The sequence below is a fragment of the Mus caroli genome, unplaced genomic scaffold, assembly GCF_978045245.1.
Source record: "Mus caroli unplaced genomic scaffold, Mus_caroli_1 scaffold_14, whole genome shotgun sequence".
NCBI lineage: Eukaryota > Metazoa > Chordata > Mammalia > Rodentia > Muridae > Mus > Mus caroli.
In genome coordinates this window covers 51,229,794-51,249,573 of record NW_028227269.1, presented here as the reverse complement: position 1 = coordinate 51,249,573, position 19,780 = coordinate 51,229,794, and the positions used below count along the sequence as shown (strand labels likewise).

At 39.4% G+C, this 19,780-nt stretch overlaps 1 protein-coding gene across 16 annotated transcripts in view; it reads right to left on the bottom strand.

Moving 5' to 3' along the window:
* Akap6 (A-kinase anchoring protein 6) overlaps positions 1 to 19,780 on the bottom strand; it is a 435,939-nt gene that overhangs the window by 132,240 nt on the left and 283,919 nt on the right. The gene's annotated exons all lie outside the window — the stretch shown is intronic.

The following is a 19,780-nucleotide window of genomic DNA, read 5'->3' as shown; positions in this document are numbered from 1 at the left end:
TGGGATATTTCATGTATGTATATTTATTTCTTTTCGGAATGCCCTTTTATTTTCTTCACTGGGGGGAAGTAAAAGACCTACCATTAATTCTACTACATATTTAATAATGGTAATATACTTCATTTATTGCATTTTTTTACTCTGTACTATTATCTTAATAATTTTAAATCATGAGTATAGTGGCTTTTTTACACATAGACTTGAATTGTTACCATTCATAAACACATGGGGGCTCAGTGCAAAAGAAACTAAGTAATTTCACTAAAGAAAGTAATTAATTTCAATTAATGTTCATTTTTCTATTTATTATTATTATTATTATTATTATTATTATTATTATTATTATTATTTCATCCAGAGGTTAAAGAATGCTGAGCTGTTTTTGCCCAGAAACTCGTGGGATAGATGCTTTATTTGTTGCCACTGTCACCATCCCGGTGGCTTTGGGTTCCCTAGAACACAGCTGAGACTGGAAATGAAGTCTCTTCAAGGGTAAGCTTCTCTGTGATGGAGGGGGGGAGGCAGGGCTGACTTCTCATGTGCTAATGACCAAGGTACCCTTGGATTCCTTTTAGTATGCTTCACAAAATCAATCACATCCATTAGTAGTTCTGATCAATTTTCAGACTATTTCATAATTCCACTGTGTATTTTCCTAGGAAAACAGTCATGCTCAGCTATTGGGTAGTCACCAGAACTCTTTAATATATAAGAGAACCTAAGCTAGACACAACCTTCTATTCTTAGTCTTCAGAGCCAATGAAGCCCTTTTGCGTGGACTTTTGTTTTTGAGACTCAGCTATGGAGAAAATAGGAGTCTCATAAAGCAGTGGTTGCAGAGAGGGCCTGAACCATTAGAAATCCTATGTTGTTGCCTTTCACAAGCAGGTAGTTGTGAATGCTCTAAATTTCCATGGAGAATTTAAAGAGATAACGTTCAAATTACTGTAGCTGTGTATTAAAGTTTCAGAAAGTTCAAAGCCAGTTTTTATTTGTCCATCTAGATTTTCTTTTTGCTCAAACCAACTGACTTGGATAAGAAGAGATTCAATCAGATTAAGAAGTATAGACATATATATCATATATGTGTATACATATATCCTTACATATATAGCCTGCTCAGTCTCTATAATGTTGCATGTATGTCTGCTTTCAGGGCTTATCATTGGTACTGCACAGCGAACTGATGTGCTTTTCCCTGAGGAAGGTCATTTCTCCTGCTTCCAGCATCCCTTGGTTGCCTGCAGGTCTCTGTGTAGGACTGGGGTCTCCTGGGCTTTCCCCACCCACTTGGGCATACCTAGTGCTGCCCTTGTTCAGCTCCTGTCGAAGCAGTTGTGTTGGAGAGACTTTATGGGTATAATGTATGGGGAGATTTGGAAGAAAAGGGAAGGGAATGGAGCAATGTTGTCATTATTTTGTAATATCAAAAATTAAAGGGAAAACTTATGTTAGGGACTGAGGATGTAGCTCAGTGGTAGACCCCTTACCCAGCATAGTGAAGCCTTGAATTTTATTTCAAGCACCACAAATTTGAAAAGGAAACTACATATAATATATTAAGTTGCCCAGGCCCTCTAGAAGAGCAGACCGTGCTCTTAACCACTGAGCCATCGCTCCAGCACCCTAAAAATATATTTTAAAGAAAGAAGCTAATCAATTATGTGAAAATGTTGTAAAGGGCCTCCCAGGACTATCAAATGGCTGCGTGCTGAAGACACCTGTTTCACAATTGTCAGGGTAAGAGCTTGGATCCAAGACCCACAGAACAAGCCCGGAACACCACAAAGTGTGGCTACAGCTCTGAGGGATCAACACTCTCTTCTGGGCTTCTCACACAAAGTTCTATGCATCCCCCTACCCAGCCCATTCACTCATATAAGCATACATTCACACACATACACATATACACATATACACACATAAACACACATACGAACATATATTCAAATACATACATACATACATATATAAATCTTTTTAAAGAGCTTATGTCAAAATTTTCTGAGACAAATAAGATGACAGAGGCAGTAAACAGTAGTCAAAGAATTTAAGAACAATCTCCCAAATGCTACAACCTCCCCTCCACCAGCAGTCAAGGGGCACAATGAGGAAGTTGACCCAGACTGGGTATTCTGTGGATAACACATCTGGCCCATTCGGAACACACTTGTGGAGGCTTCTGTTAACTTAGGTAATGTGCTGGGCCATGGCTCACTCTGGGCAGTGAGCTCTTCAGTGTGTGCCACTGTTCACAAAAAGACTCATAAAGAAGACAGAACAGAGACTTATCACCACTCAGAAAAATAGTCAGCCTTCATCCTTTAGTGGTCCACAGTCATTTCTGTATACAGATGAAACATCCTAACAGTAGTGTGTGAAAGAATCCAGAAAACAACTCAGAATATAATTAGTTTTTTACTTAAGTTCTTCCTTACATAGAAAATTCCCTTCACTATGAGGAGATGACTGGACATCCCAGGTCCCTTCCACTTCTGTTTTGAACTCATTCAGGATATGCTGATGAAAATAGAACTAAATAGGGTTGTTTGTTTGTTTGTTTTGCTAAGATTGAGTGGCATTGCCATTCTAAATTCCTTTATAGATGTGTAGACTCTCTCAAGTTTTTTACTACTTCTATACTTTAATCCAAACAGAACCTTGAAGGAGACGGTTTTGAAGAAAATATAATTTTTAAAATCAGTGCCACTATTTCTCTGAATAAAAGAGTTTTAATTATCATCTAGGATAATTGTGGGTACTTTAAAACTTCCCTGTATTTCACATATGGAAACTTAGATATTAAGTTTATTATTATCAGTTAAACTGATAGATATTAAAGCTAAGTTAAAAATGGGACTGGAACTTTTTTTCTTAAGTAGAAAGAGACTTCAGTGGTGGGTGTGCCTCTTCATTTCCAGGTTGCAGAGATGTTGAGCAGATACTGCGAGTGAACTGGGCTAGAGAGAGACACTGGTGGGACAATCAGAGGAAGATCTTTGATCTTGTAGGAATATTGGAATTTAAATACTAACTCAGATGCAACAGTTTAAATTAGAATGGAGTTCGAATTCCCTGGCACAGAGGACACCATGAGATGAGGAAACACCCCTCCCACCCCCCAGCCTGGGCATTAGCACAGCTCAGCACCAGGTGCAGTAAATCCTCTGGTGTTCTACTGCTCGTCTTCTCCAACACCCTGCACTCGCTGATACACTGTTCCCCAGCTGACCGTGTTGTCTCACAGCTAAGATCACCAGTGTGCCCAAGCTCGGGCTGGACTCTTCTTCATAGCCTTAAGTTTTGCTTTAAGAGTCATCTAGATAGCAATGCCTTTAGCCACCTCCCTCTGAGCCTTACACCAGTCACCTGACTTAGATTGCTTTAGATGCCACACATGCATAGGTAAGCTCCTTACTTTGGTGCTTGATATAGTTTTAGATGGTCTTTGAATTTCAAATGTTAGAAGTAGCTGTGTCTACATCCTTGAAATTTTGCATTCTGAGCACCTTGCTAGTGTCTGGACCAAGACTAGCATTAGACAAGTAATTGCTGACGACGGGTGTCGTCCACCCACCCATTTATCACTTGTACATTTGCCGAGAGTTGATCAGAGCTGAGGAGCTACAGCTGCTGTGGGTAGAAGGAAGACAAAACACATTCTCTTCCTCTAAGGGAGGACAGCTTAGAAGGTAAAGGCCTCTGCCGAGTGACACTGTAATCGGAAATAAAATAACCACCTGAAGGCAGAGGAGAGAGCACGGCTGACAGAGGTGGTGTCTGAGCCAGAACTGAGGTGATAAGTATGACTTTGGTAGGTGAAGCCATCTCCAGAGGCAGAATAATTGATTTCTTTAAGGGTCCAAAGTCATGAAAGGAGATAGTGCAATCGGCATGGAGACTGGAGCCTTAGGGCATTTGAATAAAGAGTGTAAAGGGTGGTTACTGGAGGATATAGGTTAGGGAACGCAAACACTATTCTGAGCATAACAAAGAGCCAACAGAGCCTCGTGTGATGGCCGTGGTCTTCTACAATCCCTCCTTCCACCCGCATGGGACTGTTAGCTCATGGATAGCCCACTAATGCTCACACAGCTCTTGCCACTTTGAGAGGAGCTCAGTGTAATGGCTGTGCTTGGTTGTCAACTTGACTATATCTAAACTAAAACCCCCCAAAAAAGGGCATACTTCTGACGACTTTCTTTTGCTTAAGTTGAAGAAAATCCACTTCTAATCCAGATCTTGAGGTGAGAAGACATGGGCCTTTAATCTGGGTCTTGAGGTGGGACGACACACTTCTAACCCCACACCCCTTCTGCTGGAAGCCATATGTAAGGACATGGAAGAAGAAAACTTTTGGGGCTTGCCTGCTTGCTCTTCTTGCCTTGCTAGCAAGTCCGTTCCTTCACTGGCATTAGATTCTACCTTTTTCTTTTTTTATGCTTAGTCATTTTTTATTGGATATTTTACTTACTTACATTTCAAATGTTATCCCCTTTCCAGATTTCTGCCCCTCAGGTCCCCCATATCCTATCTCCTCTCCTCCTGCTTTTCTATGAGGGTGTGCCCCAACCCACACACCCACTCTCCCACCTCCCCACCCTCACATTCCCCTACACTGGGGCATTGAGCCTTCATGGGACCAAGGGTCTCTCTTCCCATTGATGCCTGACAAGGCCATCCTCTGCTACATATATGGCTGGAGCCATGGGTCCCTCCATGTGTACTCCTCAGTTGGTGGCTTAAACCCTGGGAGGTCTGGTTGGTTGATATTGTTGTTCTTCCTATGTGGTTGCAAACCCTTTCACCTCCTTCAGTCCTTTCTCTAACTCCTCCATTGGGGACACTGTGACCAGTCCAATAGTTGGTTTTGAGCATCCACCTCTGTATTTATAAGGCTCTGGCAAAGCCTCTCAGGAGACAGCTCTATCAAGCTCCTTTCAACATGAACTTCTTGGCATCCACAATAGTGTCTACATTTGGTGACTATATATGGGATGGATCCCAGGTGGGGCAGTCTCTGGATGGTCTTTCCTTCAACCTCTGCTCCACACTTTGTCTTTGCATTTGCTCCCATGAATATTTTGTTACCTGTTCTAAGAAGGACCAACGTACCCACACTTTGGTCTTCCTTCTTCTTGAGCTTCATGTGGTCTACTTCTTAGGGATTCCAGCATAGACTGAAGATCAGCTGAGACATCCAGCCTTATGGACTGAGCAACTACGGGGCTCTTGGACTTGTCATTCCCAGCCAGCCATTGTTGAATTAACAGAACCACAGCCTATAAGTCATTCTAAGAAATTCTCTCTCTCTCTCTCTCTCTCTCTCTCTCTCTCTCTCTCTCTGTCTCTGTCTGTCTCTCTCTCTCTCTCTCTCTTTCTCTCTCTCTGCATCTTTTGATGGGCTAAGCTTCTTGAAAACATTAACATTAATTTTGACAACTCTCCTAGAGAAGTTCATAGCCATATTTTCTGGTGTGTCTTACTTCTAAATGTTCTGCCTCTGCCTCCTCAGTGCTGAGATTAAATGTATATTTGATGAGGTCTCTAAAGGTTTAGGAAAACTAAATAGGCTGCTGAGAGGGATACAGGGCCATACCTCTGTCCTATCCCTCATTGATAACTTCTTCAGGGTGTGTCTGGGATTTCTAAGAAGCATTGTTGAAGAGCCTTTATTACAAAAAAGGTTTCTAAGTGACTGCTTCCATAAGATTCTATTCTCTACAAATTGGTTCATTTAAATTTATTGATTTAAAAAAATGTTTCCAAACTCTTAACATTTTTTGCACGTGTTTTCAATATTTTATTTAAAATGAAGTGTTATTTAAAAGTTTTAAGGAACTAAATCAGATAAGAACCATGAAATGAAAAAAAAAGATACAGAATAAATGTTTGGTTTAAAAAAACGTAACAACAAAGTTTCTCATTTTAAGAAGATGAAAATATATTGGAAGAGTTTTTTCTAAGGAAAATGATCATTCCAAACTAAAACAAAACAGATTAGGACAAAATCAATGTTGAAGTATGTTACAATACTTTTTATGAAAGCTAAAAATTAAAATTAGTATATGTTTGTGGAAGCATGCTTAACAAAAAAACTTTATGTTGTAATGAAGTAATTACAGTTTCTATTGAATTTCTCATCAGAAAACAAAACTTAACAGAGTTGATGATTATTAGAAGTCCTTGTCAGATATTAAGTATTATAACACAGATAAATTTAACTACAGTTCATCTTTCAGTCTACAAAGAGATGGGCAAGCACAGAGAATACTATCTTCAATGCTTCCAAGGGGAGATGGTACAAAGAAAAGAAAACTAAAAGAGCCACAGGGCTTCTCCCTAAAGAGCCTTAGCTGGCCTTAGTGGTCAAAAGGAAAAAAATGGCAATTTTTGGCTACATGCATGGCCTCAAAAACTCAGCAGGAAAGTATAGCCTGATGATGATGATGATGATGGTGACGACAATGATATAACAGAAAGGGAACTAGCATAGACTTTTTAAAAGGACAAACCATGATTCTGATCTTAAAAGCCTACCCATTAAATTCTAAGTGTGAGCCAGTGTCATGCCAGGAAGAACAAGTCACAGCCACTCCAACAACAATGCAAAGCTACATTAAGCTTATTACTGGCTAGCACCTCAGTTGCATTTAGATTTGATTCACTGTTTTCTTTCAGACACTGTTTGCATAACACATACTCAGTAATGATAACCTCATACTGTTTTCCTTTAAATGTATTCCCTTTTGGAAATTATTCTTTTATATTTTGCCATAGCATTAGTAGTAACTCTAAACATTTTTAGAGTACATGAGATCTCACTCCTAAACTCAAAAGTTAAGTTGAAAAAAAAATTGCTGTACCTAAGACCTGGTGGCACTAAATGTTCATAGTAGAAGAACTTGTCCCACTATGAGCAGGGAGTAGTAGATACACCTGACAGTGGGACAATGTATCCTGGCCCTCTAAAATTCACATACCCAAATTAAATCTTTGCCGGAGTCTACCTGACGTTTTAACAACTTACTAACGTCATGGGTCATCATCAGATGCTTCATTTTGGGTCAGAATAATCTATTACAGGCTTCATTCCTTGCACAAGCTTTGATGTCTTGAGTAATGACATCATCTCTTCCAGGTCCCTCCCAAATGTTGACCCTCCAATCTCCAAGCTCAGACCCTCTCATGGTCCCTTCACACCAAAGAGGCTTTTGATCCATCAGTAAGTAGGGTCTTTCACCTCACACTGCATGGAAGCAGCTATAGATGGTTTTCAGCCCTCTGCAACCCTCAAGATTTGGGGACCAAAGTTTTGGGGACTGGGGGGGGCAGGGGCTGAGGCATACTATGACAAGCATGGAAATGTTTTTAAGATTTTATTTTTATTTATTTTATTTATATGAGTACGGCTGTTGCTATCTTCAGACACACCCAAAGAGTGCATCTGACCCAATTACAGATGGTTGTGAGCCACCATGTGGTTGCTGGGAATTGAACCCAGGATCTATGGAAGAGCAATCAATGGAGTCTGGTTAAAGCTCCTGATCAATAGAGAAGCAAGATTCCAGCACAGTAAGCATTTGCCATTAGCATCTGTTGCCAACAGAGATAGAATTCTCATCATATGTAGATATCTTATATTAGAATAACAATGGACCAAGCTTAGAGCCCGAGACAGTTAACAATGTTAACAGTGAAGGCAGCTCCTGTATGCCTGTGATCTAGAGTTCTACCTTATCAATTATAATTTCATTAGGTGCCTCATGCTGGCTAGATTTAAACCAACTTGGCATGTACTAGAGGCATTTGGAAAGAGGGAACCTTATTGAGAAAATTCTCCCATCCCATTGGCTTATGGGCAAGCCTGTGGTACATTTCCTTGGTTGGTGAATTACAGTAGTCATAAGGCATCAAAGGGCCCGGTGCACTGTGGATAGACCATCTCTGGGCTGTGAAAAGCAGTTTCTGCCTCCAATTGCAGCTTCAATGAGTTCCAGTCCCAATTAACCAGAGATGGACTGTTGTCTGGAAGTCTTTCCTCCCAGAATTGTTTTAGGTTGTGGACCAATAGAAACTCAAAGACACATCTCTCCAGAGCCACTCTATGATCTCATATATGGTCCTTAGGGACCCTTTTGATGCCCTGTGACTACTGTAAAAGACACCCTGACCCTCAGTTAAAGAAACCCATGCCTTACATGCAGATGTACACCCATGCCTTACATGCCTTTTGGGCATGTCTGCTTTCTTCTAAGTGTCTCTCTTAGTTCTTATGCTTAACCTAGATAGAAGATCTTTAGCAACTAGCAACTTCCCCAAATAAAATAAAGTTTATTTTTTTTCTCAATTCATACCATACTGGACTTTGTTAACCACATTCCCACCAAATTCACATCCAGCTCTCAGCTAGATCTGTGTTCTCTGAGCTACCCCCCCACCACCACCCCATTTCTGGGCTCTTCCTGTTTCTATCTGAAGTCAATTCCTCCACTTATATGCTAGAATTCTCTTAACTGACCAAAGAGTTGATCATGAAAAGCACCTTTTCTCCTGCACTATGTTCTCTACCCTCTGTGCTCTTTACACTAGCCCGTCCAGCTCCCCAGTTTTGGGTTTTTCTCAGGTGCCAGGATGGTGTCAACACTGATCGGTCTTCTGGCTCTTGCCCCATTTTGTCTTCCTTCACTACGGGGAACCACAATTCCATTTATTATCTATCTCTGCTGCCTCCATTTTCTCTTCCTTTGTCTTGAGTACCCACGTCGAGCATTAGTCCTCCTAAGCCTCCACATCTACTCCAGTAAGGAGAGTGTTCTCAGGACTTCTGCTCGCAATGGCAGAGCAGCTCAGTGCTCTCTCCCCTCCTCTGCTCTTTGTTGAAGACTTGTCTGCCATCCAGTTCTTCATGTGCATGTCGTGTGTCAGAGTTTCCCATCGTCGTTTTAAGAGTCAGATTTCTTCTTTCTTTTTAATCATATATATTGGGGGTCCCCCCTATTTTTCCTTTTTGTTTTTATTCACATGGTTAATGGTTCAAGATTTCTTACATAATTAACTTTGGGAATTCAAAGTACATTCTAAGCACAGAAAAGGGCTCCGTCTAGACACTGATCTACATACCTATGATCAGGTACATTCTGGCTGCACAGAATAACACACTGCTGTTCTAAGTCAGGAGAACCTACGTCACCTGCCAGACAATACACACGCCTGAGTAAGATACCAAAGCTTCCTTCACCGAGTAAGAGGAGGATCATAGGATTAAACATCTCTTTGGAACAATGTTGATTGGTGACCTTCAACAAATTCCTTCAACAAATGTATCTTGAATGTCTTTTATATATAAGGCATTCTACAAAATACAAATGTATGTTTGACACTGTGTGTACCCACAGGGAGTATATAATCTAACTATAATCTAACTAGAAAAATTATGGTTCATAAAAAAACACTCAAATATTCATTCAAGGATCAGACTAATAAAATCCTTCAAAAATGTGTCAGCATGTTCTTTTTATCATTGGATAAAAAAATAATTGAAACTTTACATACACACACACACACACACATGAACAAGAGGACCAGAGAGTTGACTCAATGGGTAAAGGCACTTCCCAAGTTTGATGCCTGGAGTTCAGTCCTAAGGAGCCACATGATGAGAATAAAATCTTAAAAGCTGTTATTTGAGCATGGCACACAAATACACAAGAGCACAAAGGAAATGAAATGTGAAAACTATCAAGTGAAAGTTTAAAATGTTCAACTCTGCGAATAGTATTTTTCAGTAAATATCATTGCATATACTGATCTACTTTAAGTATACAACAGTTTATATTGTCACTCCAGAAAACCTAGCATTAGGGAGAGTTAGTGATAGTCCTTGTATCTTTATGTAAAAGACAGAGAAACAATATTTTAGATCTTTAGGTGATCATTTCTATTCTATTGACTTGATTACAAATCATTAAAAAGTTCAGTATAATATTTAGAAAATTTAATTTTAAAGCTGTACTTTTAAGGAGACTTATTAAATGGTAACATTCAAACAAAGTGGGGAAATTAACATTGACACTATTTTCATGATTTCTTTTGCATTTATGTATAAAGAAAAATATCTTTTCCCCCTCTGTTTTAATAACATATTAAATGTTTATTAATCCCAACAAAAACCACCTACACCTCACAGACAAAAACCAACGTGACACACAATTGTGTCCGTAGGCCCTTCTTCCACTGTTCACGCTTTCCTCTTTGTAATGCAAGCGGTTAAACTCATTAAAAATTCAGCATTTTATGTCATGAGCTACGGTGGGGGAAGTGTGATTACAAGGTGTGGACTGGAGGGGATGATTAGAATTTTCGATGTTTCTCCATTACTGTTCCCTTAGCAGATCTCTGCACTGTGACAGATGCACCAAGTCTGTGTTTACGCTCAGCTGCAGAAGCCTAATCCTTGCCTTCCACACCAACCTACAGAAACCTCTTTATTCTCCACCAGAAACTAAAAATTTAAATTGTACATTGTGAAGATGCAGTCAGGACTCTCTCAGCCTGCAGGACTAGCAGCTCCTTCCTTGGTACCTCTATGCTGGCAAATGCTACTATTAAGTCCATGGCCACTACCAGTACTTCAGTTCCATTGAATTTCCATAGAATAGTTGTCTTTAAATGGAGACAGGAGGTGTGGGGAAGGGGGCGGAGAGGCAGGAGCAACAAGAATTACTTTACATACTAATAATAACAATTTAGTTATCAAAACAGAACCAAACAAGAGTGTCTTTATGCTTTCTTCTGAAACCTCAGCCTCCTAGGGTTCTCATAATCAGGGTCTATAGTTCAGGAATGCATGGTAACACTCAGCTCAGAGCCTATATCCTCATTTCAAAGAGAATCATTCAAGCCGACATCCACCCTGTCAAGAATCTTGACTTTGAGCTGCTAATGTAGAATAAAAATCAATATAAATTTTGATCATTTGATGAATATTTACTTCTTTCTTTAGTGTTTGGGGATTTAGAATTGAAAAGTGCTGAATCAAGTCATTTTATTTTTTTGTGTTTGTGCCAACACCAATTTACTACCCTCCAGAAAGTTCCTGAACAAGATGTCTCAGGTGGCAGGCATGTTGGTTTTTCCTGTCAATCATCACAGTGTGTCACTAGGGAACCATAACCATTTCCCTTTCATACGCCTGGTGTTCCAAAAGGGAATCTTTTGATTATTTCCCTGGAAAAGGTAAGCTTTCTCTTTATGCACATATCATAAGCCTAGGTGTCTGTTGTTATTACAGTCGGCTAAGTCGAAATTGATATAATCTAGTAAAAGTTAAGCGCTTAATTTTAGGCTTCAAGGGTCATATACAGTAAATACAATTTACAAATGGGTTTTCTCCTACATAACATTCAGCACCCTCCCTATGACAAAGAGCTTTTGTAGAGCTTCACCTTTCTCTATGCAAGAGGGCAAGTAACAAAACATCAATTGATTGCTATAATCAGTAGAAAGGCTTCACAGTAAAAGACTTTACACTTCCCTTATACGTGAAAACATACACATAACATCAAGAAGCCTAGCAATTAAAATGTGCCTCGAGTACAAGATTAGTTACACAAATGGAACAGCATGGTGCCCTCTTATTATGACGTATTGTTAGATATGCACACATATAATATTTATAGTGCACACACACACACACACACACACACACGTGTAATGTTATATGTAGAATGTTTCCATCCTGACACTAAAACAGTGGCTAATAGTCTTTCCTGATTTGAAAGAGACTAAATTAATTGTAAGCACCCAAAAGGTAAGTTATTCTCATTTATGAAAATAGCTTGCATGTAATAAAACAGCGGAGGATACAGTATTAAGGAGACATTTTTGTTGGTTCCCTACAAATTAAATAAAAAATAGCAGCAGCTGTGTTTCCCATGGATGGTGTAGCTTTAGACAATTGCTAGACATTATATAGACAGATGTTTTAAATAAAATAAGGTATTCAGTTTGCTAGATACCTTGCTAGATATGAAGGCAATTATAGGATATCTTTGTTAAATTACATTTTTCATTTTTGTGAGGAGAAAAAAAAAGGAATTGTTCTGGAAACAGTACCAACAGGAAATGATCCTATATCTAAACCAGCTGGATGCTGTAACTAATATAAATTTACTTGAAAATAAAAATGCTCCGTGCCTCTGGAGACATGCAGTAACATGCCATAAAAACAGATGACAATATCAAAGTATTTAAAAGGAGAAAATACATCTTATCTAGAAATTATGTTATGATAGAGTCTGCTGATTAATGAGAAATATATGGAGATGAAGAAAAAGGGACAAATGAAAAGCTCCTTTTAGACTCACAATAGATATTTTATTTAAAGCTATATTTTGTAGGAAATATCAATTTTTTTAGAAAACACCATTGCTCTTTATTATATTGACTATTAATCATAATTACCCAAAGACATGTACTTATATTTAATTGGGAGATTCTAATGGAAGCAGAGAATGCTTACTGAGTGAATTGAACCCTACATGCTAGATAAAATTATTGTAGAAATTCACAAAGCCATATGTAATGGCCTAGACATGGAAAGTCCCCACTACCCTGTTTACTCCCTTATCCTAATTCTTGTTAGCTATTTCACAGTGGGGAGGTATCATCTTATATGCTGACTCATGGTACGAAGGCACAGGCATTAACATATTAGCATGGAGTCTCTCCAGTTTCATATATTTTTAACTTTCTTCAGTTAATGATAAAACACACTAGCCCACAAGAACATTTCTTAAAAAGTATGGGTAGGAATCTATTTGCAGGGTAACCAAGGCAGCCCAGTAGGAAAAGACACTAATTCTGACAAGCTGAGGGCAGTCCCCAGACACACATGGTAGGAGAAGAGAAGAGAACTCATCTCTATACACAAGCTCCACCCTACAAATAAATAAGAAATTGAAATCTTAAAAATATCAAAAGAAAAATCTCCTTGCACAAAAGGTGTGAGAAAGCCTAGGGAAGTACACCCAAGTCTTGGGTGTTCCTTCTTGTACACCTACAACATATTGGGGTCCAGCTCCTTGGAGGTCAGGGTCTCAGACAGGAAGAGACTGTGAAAAGCCAAGATTTCCCATAATGATCACAGCTCTTCAGAAACAGGCTCCTGAATGTCAGCGGGAGAGGAGACCCCCAACAGGAGGAAACAGGGTGCAGGACATAAATGAAGCATTGAGGATCCAGGGGCAGCCAGCAAGCAAATGCCATAGAGCAAAGAGCAGTTAGCAAGATGCTTGAAAGTAAAACCTAAAAAATCCCCCAAAAATAAAACAAAACCCCAGCACAATAGTTGCCTACCCCGCTCCCCTCACACTTCTACAGTAGTAATTCTCTTATGTGTGTGTGTGTGTGTGAGTGTGTGAGTGTGTGAGTGTGTGTGTGAGTGTGTGAGTGTGTGAGTGTGTGTGTGAGTGTGTGAGTGTGTGTGTGTGTGTGTGAGTGTGTGTGTGTGTGAGTGTGTGTGTGAGTGTGTGAGTGTGTGAGTGTGTGTGTGTGTGTGTGTGTGTGTGGTCTATGAAAGCACAGGTTGACCATTAGGACTGCCTACATTTTGTAGAGTGGGACATGCTGCTTAGATTTTCCTGAAAATTCTCACTAGATCTCTGAGTTATCACCTCCATAAAAGACTAACCAAAAAGAAACAAGCATTTTCTCTTCCTTGATATCTCTATTCTTATCTATTGGACATAGTAAGTAGGGGACAGGTTAAACAAAACTACGTCCTCAATTTTTTTTTTTGCTGCCTTTTTTTTACAGGCATTGTGAACAGACGAGCTAACAACAGGAATTAGGTGCTATGCTCTAAATCTATTTTTGCCAGAATGAGCATTTCTCTTAGATGGTTCGGTTGACATCTTACTTCTTATACTGGCAACCAGCGAGCTGTAGACACGCCTCTCCAGAGTCTTCAGGGCCCGACAGCTTTTGGAGTGACATCACTCCAGCTTGCTAAGCCTCTTGGCCATCTGGTCTCTGGACACATCTTCCTTCAGTTTCACTCCCTAAATTACCCTGTTTCCTTTGTGCTGTAGACATGTACTTCCCTCTGCCTGGAATTTTCTGCCTTTCCTTTTCACCTGGATATTTATGTCTTCAAAATCTGTTTAAATGGCATTTCCTTCCCCAATTATTTTCCTTCCCTTTCTTTCTTCTCTCTACCACTCCATCCTTGATTTCCCTAATATTTATGACTGGTTTTGATTCATTTTTATTTTATCTTGATAATTTGATGGGATTTTTTTTAGAATATGCATTTTTAATTTATATCCCACTAGACGGGTAAATTTCACAATGGCAGAGGCCATGCCCCCCTCCTTTTTTTAAAATAAAAATTATTTTGGAGAATTCTGTACATGATTGTACATGTTACTTATTCACAATTGCATCTCCAGTGCCCAGAAAAGTGTGTGCTGAATGAGTGAGTGGGTTGTTTATGGAAATTCGTGAGATATCTTAGTAATAGTCATGCTAGAAGAAGCTGTGTACTTTCAGGAAGTAGATTCGTGGCTGGTTCCAAGCAATATCTGAGGCTGCCAGTCTAACTAACGCCAATCTGAGATGTGAATTATAGCATTAAAAAGAAAAGGCCATTCTGACCACAATCACCTAAAATTCTTTGCATTTTAAAAAATGTATTGGGGGCTGGCGAGATGGCTCAGTGGTTAAGAGCGCCGACTGCTCTTCCGAAGGTCTGGAGTTCAAATCCCAGCAACCACATGGTGGCTCACAACCATCTGTAACGAAATCTGATGCCCTCTTCTGGAGTGTCTGAAGACAGCTACAGTGTACTTACATAAAAATAAATAAATCTTTAAAAAAAATGTATTGGGATTCTCTGAAATTTGCAAACATGAAAACCCTTGGACATTTGTAAACCCCTATGTTACAGATTTTAATTTAAAGTGTTATTTAATTTTAGCAGGTCTCTATGAAATAAGATAAAAGGTTCAATAAACTCTGACATGAAGAAATGCTACCACATTTCAGACAATGGTAGAAAATAGAATCCTCACAGTCATAGTAGAAAATAATGCTTGATCACCACAAACAGGACAGGAGAACTCCAACTCCTAATGGAGCCAAAGGAAAGAGTAAATGCTGACTAGCTGGTCAGCCTAAGCAGATCACTTTCAGACTCTACAACATACCCAGTTTGACCGCCAGTTTTCAAGGGGAAGAGATAGAACAATTTACCTATGAAAATGCCAACTTTTTAAATATGATATGTCACAATCCTATATAGAATCTGTACTATAAATGATTTTGAAAATCTAAAAAGTATCACTGAGATTAGCTTTTCTTCACAGAGAGTACCTTTAAAATTATTTTAATATTCCAGTTTCATATTGAATAGCCTATATTCTCTTCTACACCTAGGAGAGAACATTTACTGTTTAGATCCTAATAGTTTGTTTATCATATATATGTTTGTATATGCACGCACGAATATCTTAGTCACTCTTCATTTGCTCTGAAACACAATGGCAATGGAGGCAGCTCATAAGAGAAACAGTTTACTGGGGGCCTGCTTACAGTTTCAGTTTTCATCGTGGTGGGAAGTATGATGGCAGTAGGCAGTAGTTGAGAGCTTACACCCTGATCCAAAGACATGAGACATAGAGAGAGAGCTAACTGGGAATGGTGTGGGCTTTGCAAAGCTCAAAACCCACTCCCAGTGGCACAACTTCTCTAACAAGACCATACCTCCTAATCCTTTCCAAATGGGCCCACCAACTGGGCACCAGGCATTCAAACATATGAACCTAGGGGGCCATTCTCAATCAAACCACCACAATTAAGATGAGCAACTAGATAACCAAAGTTCCCATCGGTGTGTTCAACAGCCCAGCAAGTAACTCACAAGGGACACATGGTATGTTATTACCCTGTGATTTTACAGTCTTTGTATCTTCAGGAGCATCTTGGTTTTTTAGGTCTTTGTTTTTTTCTGTAGTACCTTATATAGCTTAAACCTCGTGTACAAATGGTACTCCAAAGCATCAAGATAAATACGTTAGAATTTGACTTGCAACCCAGGGAGAACTGAGCTTCATGCTTGGGAAACAGTAATCTGGGATGCAGTGGAATTTCTCCTGGCTGGGGACAGTTGATGCAACCCTGATTATGAAGTGGCACTGAACGTGTCTTATGATCTGTTGGTGTGTGAGACACAAATCACAGGAATACTTAGCATCCTGGTGCTTGAGTCACCATGCCAACTACTGCTAGGTTACTCAGCATTCAACATCTAACCCCCCCACTGCATGATCAAATGTCCCCTTTGATGGTCCACAAGAGAAAAAGAACTTTATAAGAGTCTTTCCATAGTCATGTGATTGGTCAGTCATTTATCTGTTCTGACTTAAAAACCAAGAAACAAAGAACAAGAGTCTCACTGGTTATCATTTGCTATAGGATAAAGCTAAACGCTTTGTCATCAGGTTTCTATACCTCATATGACTGGACTCTGATGCACATTCCCACATATCCTCTATGAGTTCCTTGCTGAGAAATGGAAACATCTCCCTATCCTCTCATCAGACTAACCTGTGCCTGGTCACGAATAAGGCTTTTGCATCTCTGCTTCTCAGCCATGCTCCATTTCTGCAGTTCCTCTTTCCCCCCATTCCTCTAGGACACAGAATTTCCTCTCTCACATGAAATCCCAGGATGTACCATCTTCCCCCCTTATATAAGGATGTCTCTTTCTACCATGTACATGTTCGTGACTCCTCTATATGATTAGGTTTTAAGTATGCCCAGGAGATGTGAACCAGATTTGCTTTGATATCAACCATGGGATTCTGATACAAGAAGACACTCAATAAGTACTGACTGACTGAGTGGAGGAGACTGAGAGGGTTGGTATAACTTGCTTCCTTCCAAGAAGAGTTGAAAATACTAGTGTACTAATTAATGGAAAGTTTATAGAAGACAAAAATATATAAGCCTGGAATATCATCTTGTACAGAGAACAAAGGAGCACAGCTGCATCATGAGGAGGTCCTTTTGGCAAAAGTGGTAAATACATGCTCCAAATGGAATCTCTTCAAGTGATGGTTACATACTGAAAAATTTGTATATAACTGGATTCAAATGAGAAAACAATGCCATTGAAGAAGGTGTGATTACATTAACACATTATTCCAAATACTGGGAAGCAAAGGATAATTGCACATGATGAGAGAATCTGTACTTTATCAGAGTTGGTACAAGCAAACTTTATAGAGATTTTTAGCCAGCTAAAAATGCACAAGAAACATTACAATTAGTAGACCACCATTTTTGCAACTTCCAAAGAAATAATTGATTGTAGCACACATGGCCAATGGATACATCAACAGGGAATTGAATCTCCATAGGATGCACATGCTCCAGTGAGTATCTGCATGTTATAAGGGAAATCTTAACTGTACGAAGGCCCCCACCACCACTGCTTTTGATACCGCAAACAGTAGAAATCCTGGCATGACCAGATACCACCAGAACTATACATATCACATATGGTGAGCCTCAATCCAAGAAAGATTCTTGAACAAAATTTCAGTATATAAGAAGCAAAGGCTGGGGGAAGAAATAGGAGTAGAAGAAAAAAATTATGAGATATCTAGAGGATGAATCTAGCACATGAAACTCCCCACACAAAAATTCACCTGGCTTCTTCCAACTGGTAAAGACTGGTGGGACCTTAGTTTGAACTGAATATTGAGACAGAAACAAAAAGACCAGTCAGAATCAAAGGCAGCTATGAGAAGACAGTTCCTTTCACACTGGCATTAAATACACTGCTATTTTATGTTTATTTTACCTAAACTGCTGTTTTGTACCTTTAGAGCCAGACCTAAGAGAATGATACTCTAGAAAAAACAATATACATCTTGATTTCAGGCATAACTCCAACGTCAGGATGGAGATGCACTCTCTGTCATTTCATAGAACATTTAGGGAGAAACATAATTTTTATATCTTACATAATTAGACATTCATATTTTATAGTCCTACCTCAAATAATATATTATCCTATGAAATAATTATTGACTTTACCCTATTATTTGACACAGTATGCAAATTACAAATTAATTGGTTGTCTAATCCTGAGCTTACTATCTATCACCTAGAACAGGGCATATTCATTGGGCATCTGGATTAATGCTGAAATGATGGAGAGTAACATTTAGCTTAATCGAAAATCACTTGCTAATAGAGTTAGCTACTTTGGGTAATAGATTACATTATTTTTGTGGTTTCAGGTTCCATGTATAACATCTTCCTTATCAATCACAATAACCTATGCTGAGCACCAACCAATATATCAGATATCAGAGTCAAAGTGCTTCTGACTCTAAGTCCCAGGCTTCATTTTTAGAACTCCACTTCAGCGTGGGTATCATTTCTAGGCAGTAGTCCTGAAACTGTGATTTCAATTCCCTAGCAAGTCCCTCACTGGTACTGTCAGTGAAGAAAACATATGGCAGCTTGAATATGATACCTAGTCTACTACGGAAGGTGTGTATTTCATCCACTTTCTGAAAGGCCCAGTGCCCTGTATCCTACGAATGTTAGATTCGTCCAAACATTTTTGCTCCTTTGTTCAGAAATGAAATTCCCTTGTGTACACTCTGATTACTTTGTCTTCTCGCAGCTCACCACTCCACCAGTCATCCAGTCTCTCAGAGTCCAGAGACAGAAAGCAATGAGGTCTCACTGTGAGGGCATCATTTTCTTGCTCATCTGATTGGTTTTCCCAATCAGTAGCATGATTTATTATAATCATGATATTTTGATATGTAGGATTTAGTGGGGCAGGAGTTGTAGCAACTCCTTAAAAATTGGGGGCTCAACTTGGAACACATGCAGAGCTCTTGACTTCTCTCTGTTCTTTCTGGTAGCTTTTCTCTAACCTCTCTTCTGCCTATTTTCTGCCATTTCTCAGACATGACTCTTATACATGTGCTGTCTTCACTGAACACTGCATACTCACCTTACCTTTTCCAACCTCTAGCTCTTCACTCATGTTCCCTGCCACTTCCTCAAAAGAACTTGCTTTCTGCTCAAAATAACCCTGCTTTCTCTAAGAGGATATCTGGGCTCTAGATGTTAGAAACTGTGATCAGACCCTGCTTAAGTAAACTTGGTTTTTGTTTGTTTATTTGTTTATTTGCTTATTTTCTTTTTATTTGTTTGCTGAGTCTGGAAGAAAAATACAAATGCAAACAAAAAGTTATGAAAGGTATTTAATGGATTACTTTTGGCTCAATGGTTAAAGAGGGAGTTGGATGAAGGGAGATGGGGCCTAACATTTATTGAAAGACTAGGCTTTGACAATCTATCTTCTCAACAACAAGCAGATGAGGAGAGTGCCTGGAAAATAAGCAACTCCCTGCTGTGTAACAGTTTCCTCCAAGATTGCAAGATAAACAAGTCAAAACAACTAGCTAGCTTTAGGAAGTTCCTGAGACCAACAAGGCCTTGCAGGAACAAGAACTAGCTGAGCTTCCTGGAAGAGGTTTAGACCTACTGAGTCACTTGGGAAAGACACTCTCTAACTGTTCTCAGCTTTTGTGAGATATCACCCAGGTTGTGGAGGGCCTTGGTGATGCAACTGTCTTTGAGTCATTTCTGCTCCTGTAAATGGCCCTTTGCCCATATTCCTATAAGTAACCCCAACAGAACTCATGACTCACCAAGTTGGACTCCTCAGGAAGTTTTGTAACACAAT